This window comes from Leptonychotes weddellii, chromosome 12 (genome assembly GCF_054177405.1).
Source record: "Leptonychotes weddellii isolate Sample4059 chromosome 12, ASM5417740v2, whole genome shotgun sequence".
Classification (NCBI taxonomy): Eukaryota; Metazoa; Chordata; class Mammalia; order Carnivora; family Phocidae; genus Leptonychotes; species Leptonychotes weddellii.
This window is the reverse complement of record NC_138380.1, coordinates 44,234,528-44,250,102: the sequence shown is the minus strand read 5'-3', so window position 1 is coordinate 44,250,102 and position 15,575 is coordinate 44,234,528. Positions and strand designations below refer to the sequence as shown.

The 15,575-nt window shown below is 41.7% G+C and overlaps 1 long non-coding RNA gene across 1 annotated transcript in view; it reads right to left on the bottom strand.

The window, feature by feature from the left end:
* Positions 1–10,490, bottom strand: part of LOC145716407 (uncharacterized) — a 36,236-nt gene extending 25,746 nt beyond the window's left edge. Inside the window, exons 1-2 of the long non-coding RNA XR_014139041.1 lie at positions 10,224–10,490; positions 8,283–8,324 (exon numbers count right to left, since the gene is read on the bottom strand). This is a non-coding gene — a long non-coding RNA (uncharacterized LOC145716407). The remainder of the gene's footprint in view (positions 1–8,282; positions 8,325–10,223) is intronic.
* Positions 10,491–15,575: the final 5,085 nt, after the last annotated feature.

Sequence of the window (15,575 nt, the reverse complement as noted above, 5' to 3'; positions counted from 1 at the left end):
GGGCGCCTGGGTGGCTCAGTTGGTTAAGCGACTGCCTTCGGCTCAGGTCATGATCCTGGAGTCCCGGGATCGAGTCCCGCATCGGGCTCCCTGCTCGGCGGGGAGTCTGCTTCTCCCTCTGACCCTCCTCCCTCTCATGCTCTCTGTCTCTCATTCTCTCTGTCTCAAATAAATAAATAAAATCTTTAAAAAAAAAAGAATGTTCATGACAGCTTCACTCAAAATAGTCAAATATTAGAAACAACCCAAATTCTATCAGTAGAATGGATAAATGAAATGTGTATATTCATACAATGGAATGCCACACAATGATTTTTTTAAAAGAACAAACTATTATTACTAGCTATTACATGAAGGAATCTTACAGATATTACATGAAGAGGAAAAAGCCATATAGTACCTACTGTATGATTCTATTTATCTGAAACACAAAATAGATAAGACTAATACAATGGTAGAGGTCTGAAGAGTGGGAGGAGTTTATTGACTGGAAAAGGACATGAGAGAACATTTTGGGTGCCAGAAAAGCACTATATCTTGATCTAGGTAGCAATTATATGGGTATGTGATGAATCTTTAAAAGATTATGGGAAAAAAGTCAGACTTAAAAGTCTACATATGGTACAATTTCATTTACATGACACTTTGGAAAAGGCAAAACTATAGGGATAGAAAACAGATCAGTGGTTGCCAGGAGCTTGGGGTAGGAGGGGATTGACTATAAAGGGCCACAACAGAATTTTTTGGCATGATAGAAATCATCTATAGCTCGATTTTGGTGGTGTTACATGATAATATACAGTTACCAAAACTCGTTGAACTATGTATTTAAAAAGGCTGAATCCTGTGATAGCTAAATTACAACTTGATACCTACTTTAAAAATACTCAGTGGGCGCCTGGGTGGCTCAGTTGGTTAAGTGACTGCCTTCAGCTCAGGTCATGATCCTGGAGTCCCGGGATCGAGTCCCGCATCGGGCTCCCTGCTCAGCAGGAAGTCTGCTTCCCCCTCTGACGCTCCCCCGTCTCATGCTCTCTCTGTCTCTATCTCATTCTCTCTCTCAAATAAATAAATAAAATCTTTAAAAAAAAAAAATACTCAGCAATCTGTTTACTTAAGGTTAATGCACTTTATGTACTTACCATGTGTATGCTATATTTCAATTTAAAAAGTTTAAAAAGTAAAACAAAAGTAGAGGTTAAATGGGTTTTAAGACATGTGTTCCAGTCCAAACTGTGCTACTGGTTTGCTATGCCAAATGCTCTAATTTTTTGCAATGGAGTACTAACACAGAATGCCTTAGGTCTGGAATGAACCCTAAGGTATATAGAGTCTCATCTCCACCCAGAGAGGAGAAGTGATCTGTGATACATTACATAGCTACTCAAAGTGGAGCCAGAAACAAACCTAGGGCATCTGATTCACAAACTAATACTCTAGTACTCTAGCTCAATTCCAGTTCAAGGAAGATTTTTTTAAAAAAAGTCAAACTGATAATTTGGCATTGCATCAACAGCAAATTTTAAACCAATTGTGTAGCGCTGGACCTCTGTTTGCACATATTTGCTCTCTGCTTCCAAAGGTACTGAGAGAACTAACTAGAAGTTTGAAAAGTGCCTTGAGCTATTTAAGCAGCTCTATCTGTAAAATCTGAGGTATCAGAGATCCTCTGATAACATGAAACATAGATTAGGGCAGTCCGCCCTGTTCCAGGCTCCAACTCAAAATCAAATCTTGGCACAACTTCTAACCTTTCCTGTCCAGGCCCATCTCCAATATCAACTAGTCAGTCATGCAATGTACCCAAACTATTCTACTACCAGCAGAGATATTTTAGGGTACAGTCTGGGTTATATAATCCTTAATTAACTCTTCTGAAAATGTAGATCCTCTGCAACAAAGTCAACTTTTTTTAAGTGCACACATGCATAAACACCAAATCATAACAAATCCTATACAGCAGTGTTTGTGCGCCATAAAGTTCCCAACACCGTTCTCACAAAACTGCAAACATGAGCACATTGTACCATACTTCTCCCTAAAATGGAGACATCGAGGAAGTGCTAAATCAATGGCCCCTAGTTCCCCTTTCTATTCTGTTCCTACCTACATGACCCTTTGACCTCCCATCCTCTTCCACCCCCACTAAGACCCAAGCGCCAACTTTTTTCTGACCTCCACCCCCCTGTCAAAACAAAAAAGACTCTAAGTATCAGTTATTTACACTTTCTGATTGACTGCTGGGTTACCCTTTAGTTTCATTGAGCTTTAGTCAGTATGATAATTCAAACAACATTTACATTTAAACCATTTTACACCTCATTCCATAATGAAAGATCAATTCTCCATTAAAGAATTTTGAACTTCGATTTAACATCAGTAAGCAAGTAAAACAAAAAACAAAAAACCCACAACATTTTGGAAGTACTTGGAATCACACTTTATGTTCCTAAGCCTTGGGAATCATGAGCATATTAGAACAGCTGAGAAGCTAAAAGAACCCAAAGAATTGTCCCCTCACTCACTCACTCACTCATGCATTCAACAAACATTTATCAACTGCCTACCATGTGCCAGGTATCATACAAGGCAGAGAGAATCAATGATTAAGATATGGTGTCTATCCTGGAGAAATTTACAAAGAAGAGGCACCACCAGAAGAATTTCAGCTCCAAAAGTGCTAAGTGCTCTGACAAGTAGAAAATGCTAAGGGAGGACAGCAGAGCAGGAATTCACTTTCCTTGTAGCAGGTTTCACAGAGGACAGACCCATGAGCTCAGCTCACGGAGTTTGACAGGGCAAAGGGCAGAGAGAGGGGCAAAATGGGTTTCCTCATCTTTTGGCCAAATATAGGGGAGATGGGAGGGGAATGGTTAGCTTTTTTGTGCTGAGGGAATTTAAGGAAGGAGGGACTAATGCCAAGCCCAGTGTTTCCTGCAACCACAGACATGACGACGACTCGGGCTGTGGCAGCAGCTGGGCCACCAGCTCTCATCTGCCCTGATGTGGTCAGGCCAGCTGATGATAAGCCTTGCCAAGATGCCCTCAGCTCCTCAGAGGGGAGGGCAGGTGCAAAGCATTGTCATACAATTCCATACTCAGCCTACACTCATTAAAATGGTATTTTTGTAACAGGATATACCAGTGGAAAATAAATTTTATCCACATCCTTTAAAATAGTTACTATTTGGTTTCGCTGTTTTTGGCCTAAAATTTTAAAGCCTTTGTTAGTGTCAAATTTAGGATAACAAAGAGAAACGGTAAGTAGTCAAGTAATGTCTTTGCCTCAAAATAGCTTCTTCCCTGCCAGGGGAGGATTGGAGGGAAGCTAGACTTATTAGCTAAGGGCTTGTTTCTGGAAGCTTGCTGAAGGCAGAGATTTTATATCCAAATTCTAACAAAGCCAGGTATGTACTCACAATACCCAGAGCTGCCCTGCACATGCTTTGCTCAATTTCTTGATCCTTAACCCTTCCTTGCCCCCAAATTTGCAGATGAACAGGTTGTGTCATTGAGCATATTTGATGCTATCTTAGTCAGTGTCTAATATTTTTTTATCACATCCCTATTTTTTGAAGTTCTAAAACAGAGCCCTCAAACCCCTATATTTTTCCAACCTCTGATAATATAAGAATGAATATTCATTCTTTCAACAAGCATTGACCCAACAATAGGGCAGATGGTTAGTTAATCCCCAATTCTCATTCTCTCCTTCTTCCGTTTTAGACAGCTCATGGCTACCCGCCCAGAGACTGCATTTGCTGGTATTATTTACAAGTAGGTGTGTCCATCTGACTAAGTTTATCACAACGAATGTGAATGGAAGTGAGGTGTGCTACTTACAAGTCACTTGCTTTATAGGAAATTGCTTGCCCTCCACTTTCATTCTATACTCTTCCTACAAACAGAATGAGAATGTGGAGGTGGCCCAGATTTGACCATGCAGACAAGACCTAAGGAATACTAGAGCAGCGCAGTAGAAGAAACTCAGATTGGGAATGACCTTGTGGTGCTAAGGCACCCCACCAGTCTGGGCTCTCACCTTCCTCTGAAATTTTACATACAAGAGATTTAACCTTCAGCCATATTTAAGTTATTGTATATATTTTATTATTTTTTTTAGAGAGAGAGAGAGTGAGCAGGGGCGGGTGGGAGAGGGAGAGAGAATCTTAAGCAGGTTCCGTGCCCAACGTGGAGTCCCAGGTGGATCTCACAACTCTGAGATCATGACCTGAACCAAAATCAAGAGTTGGATGCTTAAGTGACTGAGCCAAATAGGTGCCCGTAAGCCACTGTATTTTTAGATTTCTTTGTTATACCAGCCTAGCCAGACCCTCATTAATATAAACATTGATTCAATGCCTATTTAGCAGTTACTAACAGGAACTGTATGGAGGGGCGGAGTATTGAATAGACAGAAAAGCTCTCAAGATATAGGTTGAGAAGGAGAGACAAAAAATATAAAACTACATTTGCAAACTGTGGTACATGTGTAAAGGAAACAAAGAGGGTAGGAAGTTAAGGCCTCTCTGAGGAAGCATCATTTAGCTAAGGCCTCAAGGTCTTAGGAAAAAATGGAGAGGGGGGATTCATCCCAGGTCTCAAACTCCCTGGGGAAGAAAGAGTATGGTTCTTTGGAGGGATTTCAAGAAGGCAGGTGAACAAGCTGAGCAGTGTGGCATCAGAAGGAAAGGCTCTTCCTAAAGAGATATATATGCATGTACATGTATAATTGCACAGACATATTAAATTATGGGTAAGTTATCTTTGCTTTTACAGCAGTTCCTAACTCTGTTTTCCTTTCTAAAACTAAAGCATAGTTGGGGTTTTTTGTTTGTCTGTCTGTTTTGTATTGTTTTTTTAATTTCTTCACCTCTCACATATTCCAACACTGGATCTAGAAAAACTGATCACCTTGAAACCATAAGAACTCTGTCTGACTTGGTAGCATCCTTAGACTCCATCTGCAGAATTTACCCAAAATTAGATTCCTTTTGTCCTGAGCATACGATCTCCCCAGGGTCATTTCCCTCTATCTTATCCTCCTTTTTCAGCCTTTTTGACTCACAAATACTTGAAAAGCCCCAAGTTCCTATAATTCTTATTCTCTTCTCTTTCCATTCCCTTGCCTTTCACAGTCAAACTGGGGGCACATAGTTTATGTTAAGATTTACCAGACACCTTGTCTTCTCCAGCAAATGTCATCATAAAACCTTAGCATTCGACCCAAATCATACATTCATCACTGCCCCAACCAGAACTAAAGACTTATTCTCTCAAGTTACACATTTTGGAGGGAAAGAAGTGTCACCTTCAATTGTTCTGTAGGACTTTTTAAAAAAATTATTTATTTTAAGTAATCTCTACACCCAATGTGGGGCTCAAACTCACGACCCTGAGATCCAGAGTCCCATGCTCTTCCAACTGAGCCATCCAGGTGCCCCCATTCTATAGGACTTTCATAATAAAATCCTAAAAGCTTAAATGCCTAACTAAATTATAATAAAAATATTAATACATAATGTAATATAACAAAAATTAGGTAATAGGTTATATGCTTCATAATACTTTATAAACTCCTTGAAAAGGGGTGGTACCTTCTCTCTCTAAAATTTTACATCATCCCTGAATAAATGTCTTAACTAACGAAGGAGCAAAGTCATGAGACAGAAGTTCCATGTGGAGGGGAGGGGGAAGAGGGATAGTGGAGGTCAGGAAAAGGTGAAGCCAGAAGGAATTCGTAGGGCCAGAAGAGTAAACCTATAGGTGCCTCTCAAGGGCATCTGCAGCTGATAGATATGGAATCAGTCCCCTCACACAGTTACAGAGCTCAATTAAGGACTGGACTGGATGCTTTCAAGTCATCCTCAGTTAAGAAAGAAAAAACTAGGGAGAGAGAGAATGAGAAAGAGGAAAGGTAAGAAAAAGCAAAGTTGGATCAGTCAAATGACTTTGGGGGAAGAGTATATACAATGTTTTGAAGAATGAGTGCTCAGAAGCCAGACTGCTAGGTTTAAGAGTGAGCCTTGCCATTTTCTGAGTGACCTCTCCTCTTAGTTTCCTCTTCTAATAGTACCTACCTACACCTCATAGTGTAGAGGATTGAAAGCAGCTAATCCACCAGAGTGCTTAGCATAGTGCCTTGCACTATGTAAGTTATCAACAAGTGTCAGCCCCTGTTGTACATAAAGCGTCAGCTTCAGAAGAATAACTACTCAAGATGATAAGATAGGAAAGCTGTGAAATAAAACAGAAAATAAGCTGTGTTCTACAACTCAATTAGATAATTTGCATTTTCTTATTGGGCACAGGGCCATCTTCGGCTTTTTAAATACATTTGTTCAGGGTTTTTATTTTTTAAAGATTTATTTATTTATTTTAAGGGGGGAGGGGCAGAGACTCTCAAGCAGACCCCCTGTGGAGCACTGAGTCAGGAGCCAGATGTGGGGCCCCTGATCTCACAACCCTGAGATCATGACCTGAGCCAAAATCAAGAGTTGGGCACTTAACCGACTCTGACTAAGCCAGCCAGGCACCCCAATATATTTGTTTGGGTTTAACAAAGCAAAAAGGATGTGCATTAAAAGAGCCCAGGGGTGCCTGGCTGGCTTAGTCAGAGGAGTATGTGACTTCTGATCTTGGGGTCAGGAGTTCGAGCCCCACATTGGGTGTAGAGATTACTTAAATAAGTAAAACTTAAAAAAAAAAAGAGCCCAGAGTTGGGGAAGAAGAGAAAATAGAATTTGAAGAAGCTGCTATCTGGCCCATCTTATATATATATAGATACTTTCCACATTAGAGAGTCCAGCTTCCCTCCTACAATTCCCTGCCACAGCCCACTGGCCTTAAAAAATTTCAAAGCACCTTGGGGCACCTGGCTGCCTCAGTTGGTAGAGTATGTGACTCCTGATCTCAGCGCTGTGGGTTCGAGCCCCACACTGGAAGCGGAGACTACTTAGAAATAAAGTCTTTTAAGAAAAGAGATTTCAAAGCACCGTCATTTGGTATACCACATGGTACATGAATCAGGATTCTTAGTTGTAAGCAACAGAAACTGACTATTGGTGATTTAACTGGAACAGGAACATACAGGTAGCTCAGAAAATTGCTAGGAAGACTGAAAGTCAGGCGAGAGCAATGGAAAGCTTAGGCGAGACAGCTGCCTCTGCCCCGAACCCTGATGGTGCCAACTACACTGCCGAAGCACTAGACCCGATACTGCCGTCTCTAGCACCTTCACTAGGGCTGTGCTAAAACAGATGGCTCTTCCAAGAAAGCAATGATGTGGCCTTCTCTGACTCACAGTGAGAAATTCCCTAACACCTAAAATACAAACATTTTAAAGCTGAAGTTAAATTTAAGGTTAGTCTGAATTACATCACTCTCCCATTTTATTTTTTAGCTTGAAATGGAAAAAATTTTATCTCACATTCTTAAGATATGAAGTTCCAACACATGAGGATTAACTGTAAGAGGCTGCAAATTTAACTTTATTAACCACTCATTATGTAATGGTGAGAAACTTATAGAACTTCCCTAAGCCTCAGTTTCTCCATCTGTAAATAGGGATAATAAAACCCACATCATAAGGCTACCGTGAAGAAAAACTGAGATCATTCACTAAGACTCCTAGCTCAACATCTGGCACAAAGAAAGCTATCAATAAATGTTAACATAAAAAATAAGTTGTCACAACTTGGTAAAGTCTGGATCTCTCTAGTAGAGGTATTATTTTTTATATACATAATGAATTGCAAATTAAGTCCTTAGGGTCCATAGGGAACATATCAGTGTAGCCAGGATGCCCTCAAGTTCCAAGGTGCCTGAATCAGGCAGGAACCAGGGAGCTAACATGCTATCTGAGTGGCTTGGTCAGGACAACTAAGAAGCTTGGTTTTCTTCTTGATTTTGTCTCTGCCTCATCTGTCAAGCCATACAAATAATTTCTGAAATGGAAGAAATAAAATGGATCATCCCGTTTCTCTTTAACCATGGGATAAGAGGGATGTGCACAACCACTCTTTCTGCAGGATTCATGTAGGTAAGTAGGAAAGAAGAAACCCTCTGGCCATATATCTAGTTATTCAAATCTGCCTATTCTTAGTAACATTTAGATCCTCAGTATTTAATTATTAGTGTAATTAATTACTGTAATTACTATACTTAATATAGTAATTAATTATTGATGTTATTAATATATCTATCCTGAGATTAATTTTGCCTGCCATTTTTAATATCCACTTAAGTGCATATTAAAGATATAAGCAAATATTTTTTCTTACCACTATTGCTGCTAGCACCTCTCTGGGCCTCAGTTTCTTCACCTATAATAGAAAGACCAGATTAGATGATCTGTGATTCTATAACTAAATAATATTAGTAACATTATAATGTTTGTAATAATGGCAAGTCCTTGTTCACTTATGAAAGTTAGTAAAGTAGGAAGGAGAAAAGTATGTTCTTCTCCATACAACTCAATCTCACTTCCTGTAATAAGAGTACTAGGAATAATTGGCTTTTAAAAACTGGCTCTCTTTAGGCCTCATAATATATTCCTTCAAGTTGTTGAACCTGATTCCTCTGATTATTCTCAGTCAAGAAATGCTAAGTTGTTGTTTTTAAGTTTTATTTACTTAAATAATCTCTACACCCAACGTGGGGCTTGAACTCACCACCGCCAGATCAAGAGTCCCATGCTCCTCTGAGCCAGCCGGGTGCCCCAGGAGGTGCTAAGTTGTAAACTCTGAGTGAAGGTAAATTTTTCTCTTTTTCCTCAAATGTGAATTGTGACTGGATTTGCAGTATATAAAATGACCAAATGAAAACTGAGAGATGGAATATCGTGTATTCAAATGCTTCCAATCCTGTGGATGCAAGCTTTCATAGAGACAAAACATCTGTATTTCATATTGAATATTTCCATTTTCGTCCACATGTTAGGCATGTCACAGACATAACTTGTGAATATAAAAGGTACCTTTCTTCTCCCTGCAAATTGTTCTCTTAATCAGTTGGTGTCAGATATGAAAAAAAGTCTCTTATTGTTAAATTAGTCTTCTCATTGACTTTATTGTGAAATTTGATCTCTCTCTTTAGCTTTGTTTTCATTCAAGTATTTGTCATTTGCTTATCTTCCCAAGAATGTGTAGCTACAGTTTGCATACATGTCTGATATTAAAATCAGTTTCTCCAGCTCTCTAATTCTTTACCAATGAGCAATTACCCACTATAGTGCCCGGGTCAAACAAAGATAGCCTGATAACTCTCTGTAAAGGATGTATGTGGTTGGCCCTGTGGAGAAGCACTACAGTTCAGTGGATAAGAAGAGTCTGGGCTTTGGGTTCAGTGGACAGGTTACTTAACATCTTGGACCCCTCCATTTCCTTAGCTGTAAAATCAAAATAATAAAAATATCTCTTTCTTGGGGCTGAGTAAGAATTAAATGAGTTAATGTATGTATAGTATTTGACATAGGGTTTGGCTCAGAGTAATCCTAAATAAATACCAGATTTTCAGGATACTGAAAAATCACAAATTTTAGAGAATTACTTAAAAGCCAATAAGAACAATCACCTTATTTTATAACTTAAGGATCTGAAAGTATAGAAAGGTTAAGAGTTCTGCCCGAACCCATACTGTGAATGAGGAAAGACTGAACACAGGTGTCCTGAATTCCTGTCCAGAGCTCTTTCTAAAGGGACCGGCTCTTCAGGTTGCCGGAAGTCGTCGAGGGCCCTGCCCTCAGGAAGCTTAAGATCCATTTGGGGAGCCAAGACCAACACAAATGGATAGTCTAGTTCACAATCCCAGTTAGGTGCTGCGGAACAAAGCTTTCTGTGTAAAAGGTGTTCTGACGAGGGGCTCAGCTCAAAGAGTGGGAAGCAGGGCGGGAAACTTTCTAGAAAGAAGTGAGACTTGAGGCGGCAAGGCACCGTTTGACTCTGCAACTGAAAGGAGGAGAGGACATTTGAGAAGCAAGGAGTTCCCTTGACTAGAGAAGCACTAGTCGCTCTAGGAACATCCAGTGTTTAGAAACTTCTCATCACTCCTGCAATCCCCACCTCGACCCTTCAAAACATCTAACTTGAACTAGAAGGAGGATGAGTATGTTACTCAATTAAATATATTTTGGAAATAGCTGGGAGGAGGAAGCCAGCAGGATGTAAAATCTCCCTCCCCCTTTCACATCTTAAAAGATGAACTAGGGGGACTAGGCTTCCGACCTGGGTTTCTCCTCCTGGGGAAGAGATGTTCTGTCCCTCATCCAGGGCTCTTGGGAATGGAAGCCCGGAGCCCCCCACCAGGAGTCGTCAGGCCGCCGCCTGAGGCATCTGAGGCCGCACCTCTCAGCTCCGGCCGCGTCCCGGAGCACCTGGAAGCAAGGCGATGCTGGCGGGGAAAGAACGAGGGAACGGGAGGCCTAGTGGCCCCCTGAGACAAAGCGGGGCTCTTCGCAGCCCCCCGGAAGGTGCCCCGACCCACGCTCGCTTCACAGCCAGCCCGCCCCCAGCCGCGGCCGGGAAGCGCGCAGGCCCCAGGCCGGCCGGGCCGCGCCGCCCGCACACCCGCGAAGGGCCCGGATGCTGCTTCCGCCCCGCGCTGCGTGGGGCCCGCGCGGGACGGGAAGGGAGCGGCAGCGTTTGCCGAAGAGTTCGGAGAGAGGAGGCGGGAAGCTAAGGAAGGCAAAAGCCGTCTTCTCCTTGGTGGCGGGGCCCCGCTCCAGCGCTGCGGGGCGCCGAGGACCCGGCGGCCTCTCCCCGCGGCAGGAGCTCCCGTGGGCGCCCGGGACGACGCAGCGCTGCCCCGCGAGCGATCGCCGGAGTCGAGCCTCCGGCAGCTGCCCCGGCGCGTCCTGAGGAGAGGACCTCATTTGTTCCTCAGAATGCGCAGATTCCCGGAACCGTATCGCCGATATTTGGCGGGGAGGAAGGAGGGTCCCTGCTCGTTTAAATCGTGGCTTTCTGCATTCTCGCTGTGGTTCTGCGGCGATTTTTCTTTCAAAAGGAAGCAGGCTTAAATGTCCAGGGCGGCTAAAAAGTATCCCACCTTAAAAAGAAAAAAAAAAAAATCGATAAATTTTTGCTTTTTTTTCTGTTGCAAGCCGTCGCGTATTTTTCCCCTGAACGCCCAAGCCTGAAATGAAAACGCAAAAGCAATCTGATTTCTATAGATTAGGCTGTGACTGGACGTTTTCCACCACATTTTTGGATAGGAAAAAAATTTAATGGGCTATTTAAAAAAAATGGAGACACGTATTTTTGTTGTGTATGGAAATATTGAGAAAAAGAAACGTCGGTCTTTTCATTTGTTTCCAATAAACCCAAAATGCAGTCTTTCCAGACTATTTTACAGGGCGTAATTGGGGTTTGAGATTGGGTGGGGGGAGGTTCATAGGCTAGGCTCTACCAGAATTGCTTGATTGATATTTGCTTTGCTGTTCTGCAATCGAAGTTTAGCTGCGTTTGAAGGCTCTAAAACGTTGGGGATTCCACTGACAGCCATAGGTGTCCCTTTGGGCAGCAGGTTCTGCTGAGATCAGTAGGACCCCACCAAGGAAGGAAAATGTGGAAAGTTGTGTTGCAAGGAAATTTTGTTAAATTGTATGTGTATTTGGTACATGAGTGAGCCGTGAAGAAAACTGAAAAATATGGACCAGAACAGTTCCGGAGGCTATGCTATGTCATAAACCAAACAGAAACAAACACAGAAAAAGATTTAGGATTAAGACCCCTCCTGGAATGTTCCTTGCATCTCTAAGCCCTTTTTAGCTGCTCTCTAAGCCCTTTCTAGCTGATACTGACAATTTAATGGAGCTTGAACTTGGGCACAGGCAACTCCTCTTTCATTTATTCTTCCCTAGTCTAGGTTCAAAAACAACAACAACAAATAAAATATGTGTGTTGAATTTTACCTGTTGTATTTTTATATCTTAAGAACGTTTATCTTTAACAGCAAGCAGCCCAATATTTTAACCTTCAAGCAAGATGGCAAAACATTCAACTGGAAGGTTATTTCAAAGATTCAAGTAATCTTGATGGCTGCCAAATCAAGGACTTAGTGGATGGCTAGTAAACCAGAAGTGGAAAACTGTGAACTATATCTAGCCTGAAACAAATCACATAGAATAAATGGGAAGGGGCAAAATCAAATCAGGAATTTTGAATCAAGAAGTACACTGGCCTCAGAATATAAACTACCCTGATTTTTATTTAGGAAGTAAGGGTAATAATACTAAGTCAAATCAGTCTACCTCTGGGCACCTTATCTTTCTGATTCATAAAATGAGAGGTTGGGTACATGGGTCCCTTTCAGTTTTGATCATCTAGGCACAAGAAGTCCTAAGACAGAACTTTTGTGTGCTATCAGAAATGCAGGCAAAAGTAGGCTTATCTGGAGCAGAAGGTCACCAAAGTTAGTCATCTAATGAGTAGCTTCTCTGATAAGGACGAACTAACTTGTATTCTTGTGTGTATTGAAAAAAATCATAGCATTTCTAAGAGTGAGAGAGTTATTTTACAATCCCATCCAAAATTAAGATGTTGTCCATGCATTGATTTCAAAATTTTAAAAACAGAAGGGTATCCTGTCATTCAAAACAGTAAATTAAAGACCCAGACTCCAAGAGCTTCTACTGCTAGAATGATTATTCTTCGGGAAGAAGCACAAACAGCAGTGACCATTGTTTTTTTGTTTTTTTTTCCCCACAGACGTGCTCAGCCATCAGAAAAGCTTAATAAATCCCTATTTAGTATGCATTTATGCAGTGATTACATGAACTTTGACCTCTGAAGAGCTGTAGCAATTAGCTTCAGTGGCCAGCATCTTCTCCCATCATTCCCAACTGGCTTCCTTGGGTCTTCCTTTCTCATCTCAATAGTCTATGCACTAGGAGAGTATAAAATTTTAAAGTTGACTTTCTACCTGAGGTACTTGCTTTTGCATGAGCGAATTACCCCTTCCTCCTCTCACCTCCTGTCTAAAAAGTCATCTCAGATGGATATTGGGGCTCTGATTGTCGGTATTACTCAAACGCAAGTGGATTTCAATTCAATCTTGCCCTGTACTTTCGCAAGGAAGATAAGCTCTAACAGCCCGAAGAGCCTCATTTCATAGCTCTTGGCATCTGAAATAAATCGGATCTCTTCTGTCAGGCTAATTTAACATTTTAAAAATATTCAATGTAATTTATTTTAAGTCAAATGAAACCTAGTGGATTGGCAGAAAGCTAGAGAAGGAGAGAGGCTGGGGAAGGGCAGCTGGAAGCTCCTCTCCCCACCTCCAAAAAAAAAGCCAGGAAGGGAGAGGAAAGTGTTTTAAGTTTCTAGTAAACACTGTTTAGCAAAAGAATAATAGGAAAGTTGCCCCTTTCCCAAAGAGGGATGGAACTATAATTGTTGCCTTTAGCAGAGAGCTCAGATAAAGCGCTGGGACTCATTCTAAAGTGACCCATCACTGCATTCATCTCTTCTTGAACTTTCAGTGAACCTGAGATTAAACAGGGGTGAGCAGCTAAGCAGTTTGTTGTTAGCAGCCTTTTCAACAACCCTTTCAGACTGAGTAAATATTGATCGGTTTGAATCTGATTGCCCCAGAGGAAAACACCATGGCATCTGAATAGCCTCCAAAAGTAAACTTTCAAAGGTGAAGCCAAGAGCAGACTTCAGAGCAAGATCTCAACTCACCCTTAAGTTGGGGACACCCTGAATTTCAGGAGTACTTTGAATGAGTGTGAAGGAAGTGAGGAGAAAGTGTTTGAAAACTGGAATTTTGTAGTATAATTATCCCAAGTCCCTAATTGAGGCTCTTGTCCTTTTGAAATTTATCAATAAAATGCTATTTTCTGTTTTCCATCTTTTGTTGTTTCAGTCACCATTGCTGTCATTTTCAGGGAGCTAACCATGCTCCTCAGGGACCAAAACGGAAAAAGAGAGACCTAGAAATAGGATGTGGTAAGTGCCTCTGATTTAATCGATTGGGGCAACTAAAAAGATACAAATGTTTTCCTTGTTGAAAGGTATATTAATGTTTCCTAAATGCATTGCTTGTTAACTGATTTATTCCACGACCTAGAGAAGGCTTTGGATGTTTAGCCATAATTAATTGTTCTCCTCTCTCTCAGCTACATTAAAACCAGCACCTTGAAGACTGGAATCTCCAGGATTCCAGCGGGTCCGGCCCTGCTTTTAGATATTGAAATTACGGCAGTGGCATGCAAATGACACTTTAACACATTAAAGAATTTGGAAACCAGCCATCTGTTTTGCTGTGTGGCCTTACACTAATAAACAAAAGATACTGTATAAGGTCAGGGTGGGAAATGAAAGAAAGAGTTGGCCGACTTTGAAGTTCTCCTCCATCCACTTGAGTCTTTTAGAGGCAATCCCGGAGCCCAGGATCCCAGAGCCAAGGGGAGGGCAGCGGGTGCCCTTGATATGGCCGCAGCAACTGTGCCTGCAAAGTCCAGGCTTGCCCCCTTTGACAGGGAAGTACAGGAAATCTCCTGGGTGCTCTAGGAGGCCTGCAAATTCCAAGTTTTTGTAGGATTTCTCCTCCCACTGCCAGCCCATCCTTTGTAAAACAGCCTTTGGAGAGGAAGGAAGTCATATGCCTCTATTTGTGATGCTGTATTTCTCCTCTACCCTTGGGGCTAAATTAAAGCCTCTGAAAATGTGCGAAGGTAAAGGAAAAGTAAGAGGTCTGGGGGGAGAGCCATTTTGAACACTTTGATTTGCTGGCTTCCTCTGTTCGAGAGCAGACACTTGCCTCGGTTGGAAGCAACTTGAATATCGAAAGACTTCAGGGCAGCTTTCAAAAGGTCACCTGGAAGAATCTGTTGAGCCCAGAGAAGAAAATAAAAACTTTTTTTCTGGGTTAGGGGATTAGAACTGGGTCATGGATTAGAGCAGACCCATGACAGCCATGCTGGCTATGAAATCAAAGCCGAATCTGATGGGAATGAGATGTGTAACCCAGAGAGGGTGGGCAGGAGAACGTGTATAGAGTGGCAGGAAGGGACGGACACTGACAGGAGGGATGGGAGGAGAGATACAGCGAGTTTACTGAAAATAGACCATACTCAGTTTAAAGGGTGGACTATACTGGAACACTGCTTGACAAGCCGAAAAAGAAGAGGGGTGAGGTGGAGGTCTTGTCCTCAAACAGCTTTATACTGGAGCTCATTAAATGTGAATCTCTTAGCTCTTGGTTCACTGATGTGAGGAAAGACGGACTGAAGAGTTTGGGCTTTTGAAGGGGGTTCTGTTTATATATACGTCAACATTCAGTTGGAGGTGAAAAGGTTAGCACTTGACCCAGGAAGTATTCATGTTTGTTTCAAAAATAGATCTGCTTCATAAATTTCTTCACCATTCATTTTTTTCCATTATGAACTTGGATTATAATAAAGGAACTATTGTTATTTTAAAGAAAATCAACCTATTAAATAGGCAGCAGCTAGGTGCTATGACACTCATAGGGGAAGTTTCAGCTACATAATGGAAAGCATTTACTTTTTTCAAGAAAAGGCCCACCTCTGAAAGTACACATCACCCTTCCCCCCTCCCCACGTGAAATAA